Source organism: Lactuca serriola, chromosome 3 (assembly GCF_051521515.1).
Source record: "Lactuca serriola cultivar US96UC23 chromosome 3, Lser_US96UC23_V15, whole genome shotgun sequence".
NCBI classification, from domain to species: Eukaryota; Viridiplantae; Streptophyta; class Magnoliopsida; order Asterales; family Asteraceae; genus Lactuca; species Lactuca serriola.
In genome coordinates this window covers 191,717,861-191,739,076 of record NC_136410.1, presented here as the reverse complement: position 1 = coordinate 191,739,076, position 21,216 = coordinate 191,717,861, and the positions used below count along the sequence as shown (strand labels likewise).

The 21,216-nt window shown below is 30.0% G+C and overlaps 1 non-coding gene across 1 annotated transcript; it reads right to left on the bottom strand.

Moving 5' to 3' along the window:
- Window positions 1-20,905: 20,905 nt before the first annotated feature.
- On the bottom strand, window positions 20,906-20,977 carry TRNAT-UGU (transfer RNA threonine (anticodon UGU)). Its single transcript has one exon. It is a non-coding gene; the product is annotated as a tRNA-Thr (tRNA).
- Between the last annotated feature and the right edge of the window lie 239 nt (window positions 20,978-21,216).

Genomic DNA, 21,216 nt, shown 5'->3' with positions numbered 1-21,216 from the left:
ATATCACACCCAATGACACCAAAGAGTGGAATAAAATAACTAGGAGAAGGGTCAATTTCACAAACCCAAAGGGGTTAGAAATCGTCCCTAAGAAGGGGAGGAAGAAGGGTTGGCGAATACATCAAGCCAAGGTGCAAGGAGGAATGAAATCCCTAAGGCCCTATTTACAGCATTGGATGCCTCCTTAGGTTTAGTACTCCTTCCCATGTGGGATGGAGGCATAACCACGAAATTTCACTCCTTTCCCATGTGGGATGGAGTGATTTTCATCTAACCCTAATTCCATAAGGTTCTGGAACATTCCTGATTAACCAACTATCGATTAATAAACATTCAACCCTTTAATTATTTAAACTGTTAATTAATTCCCAAAATATATTTCCAATTGGTTTCTAATTGATTATTAACCATAATAATTAATAAACTAATTTCTCCTTTATTTATTCTACTCAATTTGGGTCTTGAGGCCAACCCAAAGGGGCCCTGCTATTATTAGAAATATTACCAGTAGTTAATGACCTTGGACACTATTCCAACAGTCTCCCACTTGGACAAGTCATCAACTATATGAAGACTAATATTTCTCCAATAATCAACAGACGGTTATCCATCCAATGCAACTACCGAACTCTTGATCTAATCAAGATTCAGCCCTTAGATAAGTGATTAATTATCCCTTCGTTATATGATATCTATATGAATTCGAGACATGGATAATGGTCAATCTCAAGAATTCAAGATTATGTTTCCTGATATAGATTTGTGACGACTTCATCTGACTACTAAATTGAACACATCAATTCCAGTCAGGGCTCGGCCAAGCTCTTTAGATGTCAGCACCAAATCATCAAGGGGCCCATAGATATTTCTTCTCCTATTAAGGCAGAAGGAATGAATAAACTTTGACTACATAGTTTTTGTCTATTTCATCATGTCACACATGGACATACCCTTTAGAACTACCAGTTACGATTAGCGTTGGAGTAGTCAAATGCATAACAGAATCGTAGAGCAAAACCCCACATGTATCTAGGTTTGAAGAATAGAAGATATTATCATCTTATAATTACTCGTGACTAAATCCATGAAGTAATCTCTAAGCATGGGGGTCCAATACTTAAATATCTATTAAGCACTCATGAGTATTAGCGCAATCTCTATACTATGTCCAATCAATATGGACAATCCACTAATACTCACGACAGTCTTGAATCACTACTTACTTTCAAGAGTATAACCGACTGTGGACGTTTGAGTAAATTAATACTCGGGAAGTGGGTTCCAAACATGCAAAACTGAGAACATAGTGATAGGCTAATTGAAATGACCGAAATCCATCATATATTAAGATCACCACTTAATAATCGCCAAATCAAATTAAAACTTATATTGCTTAAAGTTCTCGGGTTTTAAAACAAACCAAACTAAGAGTGTTTAAGCCAATTCATTTGCAAATCTAATGTCTCTCGACTATGTCTAATTGTCAGACTTGGTCAATGACATCGACATAGGAATGGATCGACAAGATTATCTTTCGATATGAATCATTGACTATGATGCCTTTACATTTGAATCACTATCAAACATGATGATACATACTGAGTATATGTCATGTGAGCTTGTGTCACTTGGGATCCATACTCGAGCTAAGTTCACCCTTAAAGTCACAAAGAGACTTCATAAGGACCATCAATGATTGAATTTCATCAAAGATGTCACTAATGAATCTCTTTCAGCCGCATTGTCTTCTTTGCAATTTAACCAACCACAACGTATTCTTAGTTTGCAAAATCCACTATGGTGTAACACTTGTCACTCTTCCAAGATAAAACTTCACCATTTAGAGAAGCACGAAATCCGACTGCAAACGGAAATGTCTTTATTAGTATGGAACTTAGCATATTTTGCTCCATGATGTGTAAAGGGATGCCGTAAACACACCATAAAGTTATTTAGGTAGGCAAAGCCCTTTGCCAATTTCGATCACTACAAAACTCCTAGATCTTTGAGATTCACTGACTATCAATGGCATGTTAATCTCAGATTATGTTCATCTCAAATTCAATGATAGGGTCGCCGTGGATCACGGAACAAATGGTGAATCGACCATACAAAATCGCATGGTCCCCAGCTCAAGTTACTCTTGAGATTCGCGAGTTCCACATCATTCTTTACCTATACTCTCAAATTGACGTGTCGGTTAACCATGCAAGCTCCATCAACAAATTATAAAGAGAATGTTCAACATTTATGGATAACATAAGATTCACATTAAATAGATTGAGAATTAACCTTGCAAAATCGCATGGTCCCCGACTCATGTTACGCTTGAGATTCGCGAGTTCCATGTCATTCTCGACTATATTCTAGATTGATGTGTTGGTTAACCACATGAGCTCCACCAACAGAATATAAAGAGAATGTGCAATTTTCATGGATAATATAAACTCACATTCTATTAATAAAACGAGATTTTGTTTTATACTTGTATTTAGAATACTTTTAGATTGATCATTATCACTATCAAACCCTTTCAGTAACTCCATTCTCAAAATGCAATAGGGCGATGAGGGTGGTAAGCATATGAAAAACCGACTTCATTAGGAATCAAAGAGACCTCCTTAAACCCCTACATTAGAATGGGTGAGCTTAGTCACGGTAAGACTGGCGATTTCAATATTTAAACATGCGAGGGTGCATGTTGTAACTTTCTTATACATATAGTAGACACAATTCTAATATATTTAAATACAAGGGATAAATTTAAAACTCTTTAAATTTAGTTGTCTATTATTAATTCTAATTAATTGCGAGGACGCAATGTAACAATTAATAAATCGTGAGGGGTTAATATTCAAATTTATAATTCTCTGTTACAAATAATCTTAAATATTAAATTCACTATTTAAATAATAGATAAATATCCAAATTCAAATAAACATATTTAAATAATATTTATCAATTACCAAATATGTATTCAAATTCAAATAAACATATTTAAATAATATTTATCCATTATCAAATAAACATTCAAATTCAAATAAACACATTTATAAAATATTTATCAATTTTCCAGAACGAGTCTCGAATTTGTGAGATGATAGCGCCTGTAGCAGCGCGTGGTACCCTAACTCGAGGTTCATGACCTGCTAGGTTATCACCGGGAGGGTTTTGTCAACCGGTCCCCCATGGTTGAGGTCCTTGCAACTTCGTTGGTCTCCAAATGGTGATTGTTGTTGCTGATGGCGACTCCACCCCTCGATCAATGCTGCCTAACGGGGCACAGGTTCGATGTAGTCGAAACGGATCGCGATAATCCTGGCTACGTAAAGAGAGTTGTCGACCTCTGGATCGACTTCCGTCTCTTTTCCTAATCACCCACTAACTCTCCGGGTTCGGAAAGTAGAGGTCTCATGGTAAGTAAAATCTTGCCATGATGTGCGTGCGAGAATAGGGGTGAGGTAAGAGGCATATAATGATCGTATTCCTAGAAATACTTATATGGGTTTGATCCTCCTTAGTTACTTATATAATGACATGGTGCATACCAGTTACATATAACAAAAGATATGATAGACCTTCGAATAAGTGATCATACACCAAAACCACAACCAAACAAGGAACAGGAAGTAAAGCAATGGTCACAGATTCTAAGTCTATGATATCTAAGTTATATACAACTTTAGCGTATCCATTTAGTGATTGTAGATCTACTAGCAAGAATCTGTTTAGTTTTCACATAAGTTACAGTACCACAAAATACTCTTATAGTATTTTAAATGTTATGTTTGGTTCTTAACGATTTTCTTGTTTGGGAAGTTTTTAGGCTTGTTGCTCACTACGACCAATCCCCGACATACATCAATCACACCTCGGATAAATATAGTTGATCAGGCTATATTCATCCCTAGTCTGATCACATATCCCAAGTCCCACCTGTAGTGTCCAATTCCTCATTTTACTTTCGTATTGTCCTAGATATGATATTATACTAGTATGTGCGCATGTACTCATACTTTTAAATCAAGAAACCAATTCATTTCTAAAAGTATAGTTATTCGAAAAATGTTTAATCAGAGACTTTTAGTCCCGATGCATTTATAGTTTGTATATCTTATGTGGTTTGATATACTTAGTTCACTATAAACCTATAAACAATGCTCTGATACCAATCTGTCACACCCCTAAACCAACGATGGTGGAAACGTTTTGGGGTAGCGGACTTCATGTGTAGTATCATAAAAACGTGTATAATAGTGCTCAAAGTAAATACAACGATCATAAATATAATTGAAAAGTTACAATGTAGCATGTGTTCACATATTTCAAAATCAATTACATTATGATGACAAAATGAAATGTTTGACGTCTGAGCGTCCCATCCTCGAAAGTTGTTGTTTATCTGGTTCACTGGATTCCTGAGAATACAAGTAGTTTCAAAAAAGTGTCAACAATTAAGTTGGTGAGTTTATAAGCTTTTGGATGTAGAGTTCGAAAACCTTTATTTGTAATGGTAACGTATGCTTTAATAAATATCCTTTATTTTCCTTATAAAAAGTTATATAGCCTTAAATCCCAAGGCCGAGAGTATGTGCGTGTTTTGTACTTATAATGTTTATAATAGTGATGTGTTTTGAAAGAAAATCCAATATTTTCCTTATAAAAAGTCATGTAGTCTTAAAAGTCAAGACCGAAATGTACAAGTATTTTTCCATACTTAAAGTAATTTATACAAGTTTAAACGACATAAACTCGTTTAAATTAGAAGTAAAACACGTAAATCTTATGTTTTTTTAATATCTCATGTGAGTTATTATAACCATACTATGACTCAGACGGCCTCGTAATACGATGTTCTTCAGGCGTCGCACAGTTAAATGACACTTGTCACCGCAGACCTGCCGGTCTAGCTGTTGCATGCAGCTCAGGTGTGGGTTTGTCAGAACCAATATAGATCTATACAAAACTATCACGCTCTCCCTACAAGAGACTCTGGTTACAATTTACAAGACTTTTGATTTTGTTACTTTGGAAGTAACGTGAAGCGAATGTCTCACAAATTTATTCATTAACAGATTTACGTGAACTGAACTGAAAACCCCTTTTTGTATAAACCCGGTACTTTGTATTCGCACCCCGTTTATATGAACTGAAAACCTTTGGTAATGATTTTGAAAAATAAATGAAACATAAACTATACCTATTATAGTTTAACATAATTGTTTATAATGTATATGAAACATAAACTATACTTACCGTAGTTTATCATAAGTATTTGTGATATATAAAGAAACATAAAGTATACTTACTATAGTTTATCAAAAAAAATTATAATCTATATGAAACATAAACTATACTTACCATAGTTTATCATAAGTGTTTTTAATGTAAAAGAACTCTTTTCTATGTAAGTCGAATGTATAGCAAAAATATGACTACGTTTATCATGCGTTGTCTTGTACTATTGATAATGATGGAGGATTCTTACAAATCAGTCAGTATTTTCTGTTATATAGTTATACCACAACAAGAAACACATGAAAAATAATGAAATCCTCAAAGATTAACACTTTGCTCAACATGTTACAAAGTGTGATGAAAGTTATAAGCTGTTAACTTGTTTCTAACATTTCTACACTGTTTTGGAAAAATCACAAAGAAATCATACGAAGTCGAAAACTAAATCCGTAAACTCTAAAAGTTTAGAAAATGTGTCTAGTTTGTTCATAAATTTTATTATGATTTTTAGAAGTCTCTAACTGGTGTAAAAATGTTCATATTCACAGACTGGTCCGAATTCATAGCTACAGTGATAGGCAGTTTTGTAAAAATCACCATAAATTGTAAAAAAAAATCATATGGAGATGTGAAAGTAGTCATTTTAAAGGTATGAACCTGAACTATTTGAACCTAAAACAGTTTTTAAAACTAAAAAGTTTAAGTTTCCCAAAACAGTCCATGAATGGAGATAAACTTTTCTGATGAAAGCTGATGGATGAGTTTAGTGGTGCTCTTGGTGTTTTAACTTGTATCCCCCCCCCCCTTAAAAATTAAGAAAACATGAAAAGATATGGGTATGAACTCACCTTGACTGATTTCAGGAGATGGATGATGAAGAAAAGAAGTTTCCAAGTCAAGAACACTTGGGAGATGCTTGAAGATTTAAAGATCTAGCAACAATCACTACTAGAAAAATAGCCTTTTACGACGCGCAATCAATGATACGCGCTGATAGAGGACACACATTTGTGCGTGCCCTAAAAGTTGATGTCAGTTTTCCAAAATATGAAGCATAGAGGACGCGCATTTTTGCGTACCCTAAAATTAGTGTCTAATAAAAAAAACACGGAAGGCACCTTAAATAAAATGTGTGTCGTCTAACCATGTCGCTTTATAAATTTTAAAGAAACGCGCGTTTCATCCGAGGGGGAAATGAAATCCAAAAATTAAAAAGCCCACATTGTTTCCACCGGCTGAAAACCCTAGCTCATCCCCGCCAAAAACCCCTTTTATTTCTTTCTTCTCTCTCGATTCTCAAACCTCCATTCACCTTCCGCCATCTGCTGCTTCTTCGACCCTTCCGAGTGTCTCCCACCGCCGTCGACTTCCAATGAGAGATGACCGTTCTTCCCCATCACTATCTATCTTCCAAATTACTAGACTAACCTCACCGTCTTTGTTCATTACTGTTCAGAGCCAAAAAAACCTCTCACGATCACCGCCCTATACGAAGCCTCCAGAAATGCAACCCCGACTCCATTATCATCTACTTCTTCCCAACGCCCATTCATTGGTTAAATATTAAATACATTCCACCGCTTACTGCTTCATCTTCCACCTCAATCAAATTGAGAGCCGCCGGTATCGTAGAAAGAGATTCCTCCACCGCCGGTGTCATCAAACTCAAAGTCGCCAGTGGCGACCAAAGGCGAAGTTGTAAGAGGACGACCAAAGGCGAAGTTGTTAGGAGCGGACTTGTCAGAAGCGAAGTTGGGCAAGGAGGAACCGAGAGCGAAATGGACCGAACCCGAAGTTGACTTTGGTTGTTAAGAGGCTTCGGTTCTAGGGGGAGGTTCGGCTCCATAAGAGGGTCTGGCTCCTTAAATCTGTTTTTTGCATAAACTTCTGTTTTCGAGCGGTTTTTGACTAAATCAAGGGTCGGGATGCCCCGAGTTATTATAAAAAGTTGAGCTAGATTTCACATACTTAGAGAGATTTAGGAGATATCTGGAATAGAGAGAGATAGAGCGAGAGAGGTTTGAGAGAGACTTCATTTGTGACCTTTTTGGATGTTTAGCTTCACTACGCATGGTTTGAAAATCCCGTTTTGCTTTGTTATGCACATTATATACCCCCGAAGGGTATGTATTAATGTTTTATTGAGTTGTTCCATCAATTACACTGATTAGGGTTTAGATTTTCTGAATACGTGAAGACTCAAAGTGATACTTTGCATAAAGATAGTGTGTTGTACAATAGTAAACACGATGTAAACCCTAATACACAAGGGTTAGCTAGATTGACCGGTTTGACTTTTTGACTTTGTTTAACTTTGACTTGACCCGAAATTAACGGTTGTCACAATAACCAAGCCAAAACAGGACCTACACTCGAAACCATCCAAAACAACCCATAATAGCAACATACTTGCATTTCTTTAATGTATAGTTTATATTTATCACATAAGAACGATGTACTTAGTTACTAATAAGGATATGTTTTGGTTTTCAAACAATATTTTGTTTTTGGTATGGGTTTTATTTTATTAAATGTGGTTGCTGTTGTTTGTAGCTGAAGTTCCTGTTGCCAAATCTCCTTAATAGCAGATGAACATGTGTGTATTTTTTTTGTTTTTTACCATTCCAACTAACTAAAACCAAAAAAAGCTATTTCGTGGTTCACCATGACCACAATTAGAAATATTTAAATTTATTAGCATCCTATTATTGGATGTTGATCATCTGACAATGACATTAGTTTCTACATGACTTGCATTTTATAAGAGTTGGCCCATTATGTTGATCGTCTTATCGTCTTTATTGCAAAGCCAGTCGACTTTACCCTTTAAACATTTTTCCCTCGAATAATCAATAAACTATGTAGGGCATGTAAACTCCTTTTGGAATTGTTTAACCGAAATCCAACCAACGCAACACGGGATCACTTTTCTAGTTATGTATTATGTTAGCCCATTTTCACGTCCATGTTGTATTGCCTCAAAGCTCTGTTATTCTCTATATATTTGGTTAATCAATATAATATCTTTTCATGAGAAAATAATGTCTTTTTATGGTATCAAAATAGTTAAGGTATACCGGGAATAACATGGTTTTGAAGCTTTACAATATAAACCCCAAAAATATGCCTAACATACTAGATAATTATAAATAATTCTCTATAAACTAACAATCTTTTACCAGTTTCTGCTATGTTCTAATTTGTTATGGGTGTTTTGCTAATTTATGTAATAAAGCAGACTTTTAACCGATTTATGCATAAATAAACTGGTAAAATAAATTATAATGAATAGAAGCATAGGTGCATGAATTAATAAGACGCCACTTCCTTTCGTTGCAAGTTCATCCCCTAATCTATCTATATCTATCTATATATCTTATAAAGGTATCATTTTTCCTTGAACCTCATTCATATGAAACTCCCATGTATTTTTCCTTTCACCACATTCATTTGAAACTCCCATGCATTTTTCCTTTCACCACATTCATTTGAAACTCACATGACTTTTTAATTTCTTTCTAATAATAATTATAAGTTGGTTAATAAGGGTTATGTTTTTAACTTTTAACATATTATACTTAATTTAGGGTCAACTTAAATATACAATTTTGGAACAATTTGTATAAAATAGTTAAATTATTAATTTAAATATAACATTATAGGGTCAACTTAAATATAAATTTTAGTTTACCTTAAACAACCCAAAAAATATTTGCTATATAGTTAAAAGTGATAAATTGTGGTGTCTTTCTAATAATGATTATAAGTTGGTTAATAAGGTTAACTAAATATCAAACCTAAGGTATAATCATAAATAAACTAAATTTCAATTTTAAAATAATATATTTACTTCTACTTATAAAGTTATGTCTTTAAGTTTTAACATATTATACTTCATTTATTAGATTTAAAATGTTGTTGTATGTAAACCATTATCAGTTTAAAGCTACAACTTTTGAACAATTTAAACAAAATACTTAAATTGTTAATTTAAATATAGCATTAGAGTGTCAACTTAAATATAAGTTCCACTTAAAAAAACCAAAGAATATTTTGTAAATAGTTAAAACTGATAAATTGTAGTGATAAATGCAAAAACTAAATTATAATATCAATTTAACTAAAATATTTCCTAAAGATATTTTTATAATCATTAAAAAATTTCAGATAAGTAGTTTAAAATAACTTATAATAACAATAGTTAAAAATAACTATATATAAATGATTATATTGTTATCTTTAAAATCAAAAAACAATATTTGATGTTTTAAATAATTATAATGATAGAAATTAAAACATTAAGCAAATAAATTTTAAAAACTTTATTAACAATAACAATAACTATAAATAACATTAAACCATATATTATATTTAATTTTATTCATGTGTAACTCGCCGGGTAGAAGTCATTTAAACAATTGAGATAATGCAGTTATAATAGATGTATATGTTATCATATAATTCAAAATAATCAATATATTATATAAATTTAGTATACGAATTATTATATCAAATTTAACAACAACATTATTGTTATATTTTAAAAAAACATATAACATTTTTTTCTTTCACCACATTTGTTTGAAACTCCCATGACTTTTCAATTTCTTTCTAATAATAATTATAAGTTGGTTAATAAAATTAAATAAATATCAAACCTAAAGTGTAATCATATATAAACTAAATTTCAATATTAAAAGAATATCTTTACTTCCACTTATAAAGTTATGTTTTTTTTTAACTTTTTACATATTATACTTAATTTATTAGTTTTAATATATTGTTGGATGTAAATCATTATCATTTTAAAGCTACAACTTTTGAACAATTTAAATAAAATATTTAAATTATAAAGTTAAATATAACATTACAAGACCAACATAAATATAAATTTTAGGTTTAACTTAAACAACTTAAATAATATTTTGTAAATAGTTAAAAGTGATGAATTGTAGTATGTTTCTAATAATGATTATAATTTGGTTAATAAGGTTAAATAAATATCAAACCTAAAGTGTAATCATAAATAAACTAAATTTCAATATTAAAATAATATATTTACTTCTACTTATGAAGTTATGTCTTTAATATTTAACATATTATACTTAATTTATTAGATTTAATATGTTAGTGTACGTAAACCATTATCAATTTAAAGTTACAACTTTGGAACAGTTTGGACAAAATACTTAAACTGTTAATTTAAATATAATATTATAGTGTCAACTTAAATATAAATTCTAGATCCACTTAAAAACCCCAATGAATATTTTGTGAATAGTTAAAAGTGATAAATTGTAGTGCTAAATAGAAAAACTAAATTATAATATCAATTTAACTAAAATATTTCCTAAAGATATTTGTATAATCGTTAAAAGTTTTCAAATAAGTAGATTAAAATAACTTACAATAACAATAGTTAAAAATAACTCTATATAAATGATTATATTGTTACCTTTAGAATAAAAAAACAGTGTCTGATATTTTAAATAATTATAATGATGGAAATTAAAACGTTAAGAAAATAAATTTTAAAAAATTAATTAACAATAACAAAAACTATAAATAACATTAAGCCATATATTATATTTAATTTTATTCATGAGTAACTCGCGGATAAAAGTCATTCAAACGGTTGAGATTATACAGTTATAATAGATGTATATATTATCATATAATTCAAAATAATCAAATATATTATATCACTTTAGTATATGAATTATTATATCAAATTTAACACCAACGTTATTGTTATATTTAAAAAAACATATATTTGTAAAGATTTCAATTATATAAGTTTTTCTGCGCAACGTGCGGGCATCCGCCTAATAAATGAAAATAAGTTTGTCACTTATCATCCTTTTATTATATCACATGTCATTTTTTGTGGTAAATTTAGATTAAATTATATCCATGTGTCATTTTTTGGTTTTTTCCTTTCTATTAAATTTTTAAAAAAAATGTAATAAATCTACTCTAATAAATGAAGGTTTTTTTTGCCACTTGTCGCACTTTCATTTAATTTGGCAAATGTCATTTTGTGGTTGTTTTGAATTAATTTTTTTTCCACGTATCATTTTATAAGTTTTTCTATTTTTTAAAATTTCACATAATATTTTAATGTAATAATTGCAATAAATATAGTAATAAATGGATATCAGTGTGATTAATGAAATTACCTTTTAATTTCAATTTTTTCAAAATTAAAGCTAATTAGTTTTTTTGTTTATTTATATAAATTATTTGTTTATATTTAAAAGATAAAAAAACATTTCCATTATAATAATTCATTATTTTTTTATATTCTTATAAATTCAAAGTTCTCAAATATTTAGACATTTATATTTAATTTTTTTAAATTAACCTATGTAATACAATTCATTAGTGCAACTTTCCTTATAAATTTTGAATTTCTAAATTGAATCTAATTATTTTAATTATTTATTTATTTAAATTATTAGTTTAAATTTAAAAGATAAATAAGCACTTTAATTTAATAAGGGTTAATGTCATAAAAACCCTCAACTTTTCAGAGCTTGTCAGTTTTGCCCAAAGTTGAATTTTATGTCCGTTTTTACCGTCACATTTTCTAAAAAATGTTTGGGTTTACCATTTTACTGGTTATAACAAGTTTTCAGGTTATCATAATATTAACTTTACAAAAAAAAAAAAAAACCTTTACGTTTACAATTTTTTTTTACGTTTTTACCCTTAAGTTTATAATTTTTTTTATATTTTTACCATAAGTATTTTTTTCATAATATAGGTATTCATGTAAAAAAAATCATACTTATATACGAAAAAAATGTTTGATTAAATATTGTATTTTCATTTTTTTTAATGTTATATATATATATATATATATATATATATATATATATGTGTGTGTGTGTGTGTGTGTTTGCAAAGTTATGCCATTAAAAATAAAAATAAAATATATTTTTAGAATTGCGAAAACATATTTTCTAGATATAGTTTTTAGAAATATAAATATATAGTTTTATATTTTTAGAAATATTAATATGTATCTATACTTCTAAAAATATATTTATACTTTTAATATATATATATATATATATATATATATATATACTTCTAAAAATATATGTATATACTTATAAAAATGTAAAAACAAATATTTGTACTTCTAAAATACATATTAATATTTCTAATATATATATATATATATATATATATATATATATATATATATACACGTTTATAATTGAACAAGTTTTTTTTTTATTGATATGCATATTTTTAAATACATAAAAAATACATATTTGTATTTCTAAAAACATATTAATTTGTTTTTTTACATTTTATACGGTTTATCCAGGAAAAAAGCCTATATATATATATATATATATATATATATATATATATATATAAGATTAAAAAAATGTAAATACAATATGTAATTAAACTTTTTTTCGTATATAAGTATAGTTTTTTTGTATGAATATGTATAATATGAAAAAAAAAACAAAGGGTAAAAGTATAAAAAAAAATTATAAACTTAAGCATAAGAACGTAAAAAAACTGTGAACTTAAGAGTTTTTTTTGCGAAGATAATATACTGGTAACTTGGAAGACGTGTTATCACTCGTAAAAAGGTAAAACCAAATATTTTTTTGGAAAATGTGAGGATAAAAACGGACATAAAATTCAACTTTAGGCAAAACCGACAAAAAACTCTGAAAAGTTGAACGTTTTTATGACATTAACCATTTTAATAATTAATATTTTACTTTTTTTTATAACTTTAAATTTTCTAAATTGTTAGACATTTATGTTTATTTATTTTTTTAAATAATCTCATGTAATACATGAGTGTCCATTACTATTTAAATAAATAAGTATAAATAAGTAAGTAATTTTAATATTTTTTAGCAAAATTGATATGATAATACATACGTACACTCGTAAAAAATCTTGAATACCAACCTACAACACTCATGCCAATAAATACATGTATGCGTGATTACACCCGTACCATATGGTGAAATGGCAAGAAACTCGCCATCAAATTCTTGCAAATGGAAGAAGAATGTCCAGCCTTTATTTATGTTAATTGGGGCATTTTTGACTTTGTTAAAAGTGATATTCTCAAAATAATAAACACTGCATATAAGACCTAAATGATGGTCCTCTTCCTCCAAAAGCAATCCAAAAAAGACTATTATATATAAAGTGCATGTGCCTCTTACGCAGCCATTATTAGGCACCATAGAACATGATGCTGGTGTATTAAGATTGTATTCACTACTAGAAACCTGACTTTTTGCAACGGAATTAGCGACAGAACCCTTCTGTAGCTAATTAGCGAAGAGGGATATGTGACGGATTTCAAAAAATCCTTTGATTAAATTCAGAAATTTAGTGAGGGGTTACCGAGGGCTTGGCGACGAATTGTTCTAACTTTTTCAACAAAAGATATCACATGCTAATATGTCGCAAACTAAAGATCTTTAGCTAGGGAATAGTGAGGAATTTCTTGATTTTTTCTTGGGCCTCGCCAATAAGTCGCTGAAAGGCCCACACCTTTTTCTCCATTTGTTCTTTTTTTTTTTTTTCCGTTCCCTCATTTTATTTTCATTGTCTCTGATTTTCCTCACAAAATCCCTAAACACGATTTCCTTCAAAGCCCTAAATCACAATGTGTTGACCGAATTCCCTCCTCTACCTTAGAAATCACCTCCACCACTGTCCACCTGCGTTGCCTCTCTTATCTACATCGCCCCTCTTTGTAGTTTACTTGAAGCAACGCCAAAGAACATCTCGTTGGCTTTCCTCTCGGTTCGTCTCCCTTCCTCTTCGTTTCCTACCAATGTTGTTTGATGTATTGGTTGCTGGAAAACTAGGAGATCATCCCATCCAAGCTCTTTTTCATACAAATTTGATTAATTTTAAGGTAATTTTAAACTTTTTGGATGAAATTCAAAATTTTAGGTCACTGTTATGTGTTAGATGATAGAACTAGCTATGAATTGATGTTACAATTGATGAAATTTGATTAACTTTGAGGTAATTTTGGATGATATTGCTATGAATATAATTTGGGTGTGAAGAAGAAGGTAGTAATGCGTCACTTCCTGAAAGGGTAAAAGTCTATCTCCTTTCAATTTCAATTGAAGTCATAATTCTATCGATTAAAATAATAACTAGAAGGTTATATATCCTAACACTTTGTATGATTAGACATTTGCTTGTGTCATCATGGATTGGATTTTTTCTTAAACTACAATAAACTGTTAGTTTAATACAAAAGGGTTTGGGTAACAATTCTTTATTAAAGTTGTTGATTTATAAACCTATTTAATAGAAGTAGCAAAGTTGGTTTAATCTGTATAGCCAGTCTGATATCTCCTTACAGAAAGGGTCGTGATGCATTTCGTGTAATGTTGAAAAATACAAATTTTATAAAGGCAACGCTTCTTTCTGTTTTTTATATAAAATTATTGTATGTTTGTACAAAAAAGAAGAAGATAAATTTATCGATGTGTAAATACATAGGTGTTCATGAACATGCCTCTTGAAGTGTGTGAACGAAGAGATCATAAAGGTCTTAATAAGCTAGTAAGATCTAGGAAAGATTAAAGGTGCCCTTTTTACTAGACTTACTAATCTTTTATGAAAGAAAATGATCATGATTCATGGTTTATGCTTTTTATTTAAATTATTAACTCTTGTAAAGTATGTTGCTATTTTTTTAATCACGGGAACTCTCATTCATATAATCTTGTGGAATTGTAGGATCTACCAGAATAATGCCTATATTGTTAAAAAGGGTAAAGTATGTTGCTATTTTCAACTAGCTTTAACACATGATTTTTTTTCTTACAGTTTGAAAAGGACAAGTTGTTATTAAGAATTGAAATTGCTCGTGATGGTAAACCTTAGGATGAGAACAACTGTGACTCGAATAAGGTGTAATGAGTTTTACATACTTCCAAGATTTACTATTTTATTAAATATTTAAAAGATACTAACCATTTCAAATCCTTTCAGGATGTTAGTTTATTGAAAACTTATATCTCAAAAATTCAAGAACTAGATACTTCAAAACGCACTGAACTTATTGATTTCTTGGATTTGGATGAAAGTGTTCTTAACCCAAAAAGTAATTTATTTCCTGGATTTGATTCTAAACCTGCTGAAGTTGCTGGTAAAGCTCTTATAAATTATTTTTACTAAAACCTTCTTTGCTTATTATTAGTTCATAAAGTCAATTTACAATCTTATTTGTTTATAGGTAATCTTGAAGACGAAGAGAAAGAGCTAGAACATTGTTCCTTATAAGAAAAACTTGATAATGAGCTCAAAGAATTGGACAAAATGCTTGAACAAAAGGAGGTATATGGTTTCATATGCTTTCATTGTGTCTATATATCAAGTTATAAAAGCTGACATTTTTTTTATTAAATCTTTTATGAATACACAAAAGGCTGAAATGAAGCAGGTTGCGGGTGGTGATACATTTGTACTTAAACAACAATATGAGAAGAAAGTTTTGGACTTGGAACAAGAAAATAGAGCGCAAGTTTGCCATTCATTCTATAGTTAAAATCAGAAAGTTTATAAATTTTCTCACTTATTTCTTTTTGATAATTTGACAGAAAGAAATTGAGCAACATAAGAACAATCTTGCAAATATTTCCACCACTTCTGTCATCACAGAAGTTAAAGGAAAATTATCTTCAGAAGTTGAACTTTTTGGAAGCCCAAGTAAGCCCATTTTCTTTAAACTGGATGGATTTTTTTAACAATATTAGAGTAATAAGTAATTTATATACAAATATCTGAATTTTAGATTGTGGAGCTGAATTGTGAGGTACATTTTGCAAGGTCATTTTGGTCATTTTCGCACTTTTTTCGTACATTGTGTAAAATTGGACCTTTTTATAGACTAAGATTGAACAAAAAGAAAAAAATGTTGGAAGTAGAATAATAATATCATAGTTGAATAAGTCTTTGGAGGGTGTCATAATACTTTATACATTTCCTAAAAGAACTTTGATGTTTTCACATTAGTATTGAGTACCTGGTGGCTGTAAGTTCCAAACTCTTTTATATTAATATATATGATTCTTAATATTCAAATCATTATTTTCTAATCTTTTTTTGTTTATATAATTAGATGAACTTCATGTAGTCATCTCATGCGCGAATCTTGATTTAGCAGATGTAGGGATTATTTAGGGATTTAGTTGTTTAAATTCAAGCTTGTGTTTTTGGATTTTGGTTTCATATTCCCTTCAAAGAATTTACAACTTTTTTAATCTAACACATGATTACTTTTGGTTGTTATTGAGTATCGAAAAATGAAGTTTTCGGTATATGAACAGTAGATATGGATTAAAGTCTCATCTTCTCTTCTTTATGTATAGACAACAACTTATGAAACAACTACAAGTTGGACAATTGAAATGACATTTTCTCTCCAAGTATGTTTTTTACATCAATCCAGAAAATGGAAAGTTTTGCAATCATGTGATACACTCATTTTTCTCCTTAACTCTCAAAGACACGCATCATTCTTGCAATATTTAGCAATTCATTAGTTTCTTTTCAACAACTTCATAGGACTATTGGGATTCTCTTGAGAACAATGAGTACTTCTCTATGGAAGGTCTTGTGGATTTAATAAAACATGTATCTACATTTTTTACTGTTTGTACTTTATTCATACACTCAAAGATTCATTGTCTATTTCTTTTTTGTTTTATCCATACAACTGTAGATTTAAAAGATTCCAGATTTAGAAACATCCAAATATTAAATACTCAAAAGGACTGCAACTTATGAAGTCTATTGGCCCTTTGATCTAGAAATTATGCTAATTCAAGAAAATATAATTTAATCTGCTTAATCACATTTACTAAAAGTGATTATCCAGGTTCGAAAATACAACCCCTTTGTAATTGTTAATCACATTCAATGATGTAGTAGGGTGAGTTTCTAGTTATTCCCATTTTTTGACCAAAATTTACTATCTTGCCACCATTAACATATTTGACTTGGGTCATCAAGGTGTTCCATTTTGTTACTATTGAAGGGTATTTAATACATTTCAGTGGGATGTTAGTGGGATGTTAATAGATGGAAATTTACACACTTTGTAGGTATATGTTTAGGAAGAACTCGAGAGAGGAAAACATAATTATGTGGAGAGATGGATATTAAAACTACAAAAATAGAGGCAAAACATCAGTGGAAATCAAGAATTATAGTACTTTGAAATCAAATATTGATTAGCATTAAACTTTGATATTTGATTATTTAGGATTTTTTTGTTGGTAAACTTCGATTGTTGATGTTTTTTGTATTTTAAGGTTAATGGTTGGGTTTGGATTGTATATTTATTAATTCTTTTGATATTTAAATATTAATGTTTATTTTTTGGTATTTTATAATTTATTTGATGTTTTTTGGTATTTTTGTTTTAGATTGGTTATAAAAAAAAAACAAAAACAAATATGGCATGTCATTAAATTGCGAGGGTTCAACAACGAACTAAAGAAAATCTGGTATCATACATTTGAGAGGGATCAACGACCGACTACAAAATCGGGTATCATAAATTTGCGAGGGATCTGTGACGGACAATAAAAATCCGGTAACATACATTTGCGATGGATCAGCAACAGAGTATAAAAGCAAATATGGAGATTTGAGACGGATCAGCGGCAGAATAATGTTATTAAGTTTGGTCGCTAAATGTCCTAAATAAGTGTAGTAAGTAACCATTTTCGATGGATAATCTATCGCTAAATCATCACAAAGAAAAATTAATTTGTCGCAAAATCCCTAGCTGACACATTAACCACCTACGGAGTCTGTTGTTGATCCGTCGCAAACAATCCAATCCGTCGTTGAAACCCTTGTTTCTAGTAGTGATTTAACTATTTATTACATAGAATAAAATTAGACCAAATGTGTGTGGATACGTTTTTTAGGGCAGATGGTGATGAGAAAGACATTAACGTCTTTTTTTCAAGAGACCAAGATCAAGAGCAAATTACCATCACATACTTTAGTGAAACAAATCATCTAATGTTTTACCCTTTTAACACAAATCTGGTGTTTTTACTCTATGACATCATTCTAAAGTTAAGTGCTCTACTTCTCTACTTATCCTACCTAAACCTGGCAATTTGATACACGGTACGATTAGCACGATACGAACACGATACGAGTTTTTCGTGTATGTGTTTTAGAAATTTGTTTTTTGTGTTTATTCGTGTCTGACACGCATTTTAAATTTGTGTTTTGTGTCTTATACGTGTCAAACACGAATTTACCTATTTAGACACGTATAAGACACGATACAAATTCCTGTTGACACGTGACATGTACAAACACATATATATACACTTATATACTTTAAGGTTAAATTTTATATTTATAATATATTAGGGACCACTTTAGTTTATAGTCCTAGCTTAAAAAAAACAATTAAAACGTGTTTATTCATGTTTTCGTGTAACACGGCTAAAAAACGTGTCTATTCATGTCGTGTCACGTGTCACACGATTTTTTTACGTGTCGTGTTCGTGTTTGATACCCCAAACATGTTTTATAATTCGTATCGTGTTCGTGTTTAACAAATTCATGCCGTGTAAATTGGTATCTGACACGAATACACGACATGCAGACACGGATTGTCAGGTCTAATCCTACCATGACATTATGGAGCCCAACAAATCTAGGGTTTCCATTGGTTTGTAAAGAAAGATTCTTAGATCACACTGACTTTACCCTACCCATGGCACCATTGCATCAAGAATCTACCTTTTTTTGCTTATATCTATACTTGGAAACAAAATAATTGGACAGAAATGATGCTATTTGAACCAAACATGATACCATCACATTATAAACTTGGAAAAAAAATCCTTCAAATCCAACAAAATTTGGAAACGAATTGACTAGATTTCATGGAACACTAGTTTTAGATGCAATTAATTGTTTAGTTGATCGTTATCAATGGCAACAATAAGTAAACCCTATGAATTAGGGAATATGAGTTATTAAGGTAATTAACTTTTCGGTATTTTACATCTAAGTAACTATCTTTTTTTGTACACATATAGGTAACAAAGTTGTTGGAAGTGTTCACATATGACCATTATGACCTGCTATAGCAGGTTAAATCCTATTGTGCCCTTATTAATTTATTGTTTAATTAATTTTCTTATTTATGTATTTATTTTTTACATATTTAAAAATTTAATAGACCACACATATTTGTATCCCCTCGGATGATCCCTACTATTTATTTTTTAATTAATTTATTTTTTTAACTCGGATGGTCCCTACTGTTTAATTTTGTTACGAACTTGGTCTCTGTTTTACCTAAAAAGACTATTGTGTCCTTATTAATTTTTTTTAATTAATTTTCTTGTTTATGTACTTATGCTTTATATATTTAAGAAAAAATTAGTAGACCCCACATATCTGTATTTCCTCACGATCCCATCTTTCATCATTCTCAACTTCTTTTTATTTTCCATCTTTAGTGATATCGATGTCTTCATCATCACTTCTTTTTTCGGTCCTTCAACTCCGTTGAATCAACACCACAACCCACTGAAGATGAAGAGACAATAGGTTATGGTGTTGGTTCGCCAGAGTTGAAGTACCAAAAAAAAAGGATGGTGAAGACGTCGATGTTACTAAAGATGGAAAAGAAATAGAAGATGAGGAGGATGAGAGATGAGATGGTGACCGGTAAGACCCAAATTAAATTTCTCAAATATGGTTTCAGGTTTACGGTGAGGAGATACATATATGTGGGGTATATTAATTTTTTTTATAAGAAATAAATACATAAATAAGAAAATTAATTTTAAAAAATTAATAAGGAAAAAATAGTATTTTTAGGTAAGACAGAGACCAAACGCGTAACAAAAATAAACATTAGTGATCATCCGAGTTAAAAAAATAAATAAATTAAAAATAAACAGTATGGATCATCTGAGGAGATACAAATATATGTGGTCTATTAATTTTTTAAATATGTAAAAAATAAATACATAAATAAGAAAATTAATTAAAAAAAATTAATTAATAAGGGCACAATAGTCTTTTTAGGTAAGACAAGGACCAAACGCGCAACAAAAATAAACAGTACAGACCATCTAAGTAAAAAAATAAGTTAGGGACTAAAAACACAAATTCTCCAAAACCACAGGGACCATTCGTGTAATTTAATTTTTACTTTTCGTTTTATTCATATTTGGGTAACTATTTTTTTGTACACATCTAGATAAAGAACTTGTTAAAAACGTTCATATCTAGGATTTAACATGCTATAACAGATCATAATGGTCATATGTGAACACTTCCAACAAGTTTGTTACCTAGATATGTAAAAAAAAAAAGATAGTTACCCAGATATGAACATACCGAAAAATTAATTACCTTAATAAGTCATATTTCCTACGAATTATGCCCAAAATCAAGTGTTTTACGAGCATTAATAAGAAAGAAAGCATATTCATTGGAATTACAAATAAAAAAAATTTCAATATGAAAATAAAAAAGGGTTAAATAAAGCAAAAGGAAAAAGAATTTGAAAATAAAAAGGGTTGAAATAAAGCAAAAAGAATTTGAATTTGAAATACAAAATGGTACGCTATATAATAGAACCGAAAATTAAATTTGCCCCCATGCAGGATCGAACTACAGACCTCCAGTTTACAAGACTGGCGCTATACCACTGAGCTATAGGGGCGATACGTGCATTGCTTTACATCTCACACATCTCCTGTAACTAGTCAATGAGATAAGTAGATAACCCATTTCATTTTCTAGTTAATTGATACGAAATAAAATTCGGTTAGTATTAAGTACGGTTTACAATTAAGTGTCGGGACATTACCCAAAAAAGGAAATCTTTGACATTAATAGTAGTAATTTTTTTTTTAAATCTGTCGTATCAAATCACAAATGAAATATCATTCGATACTTCAA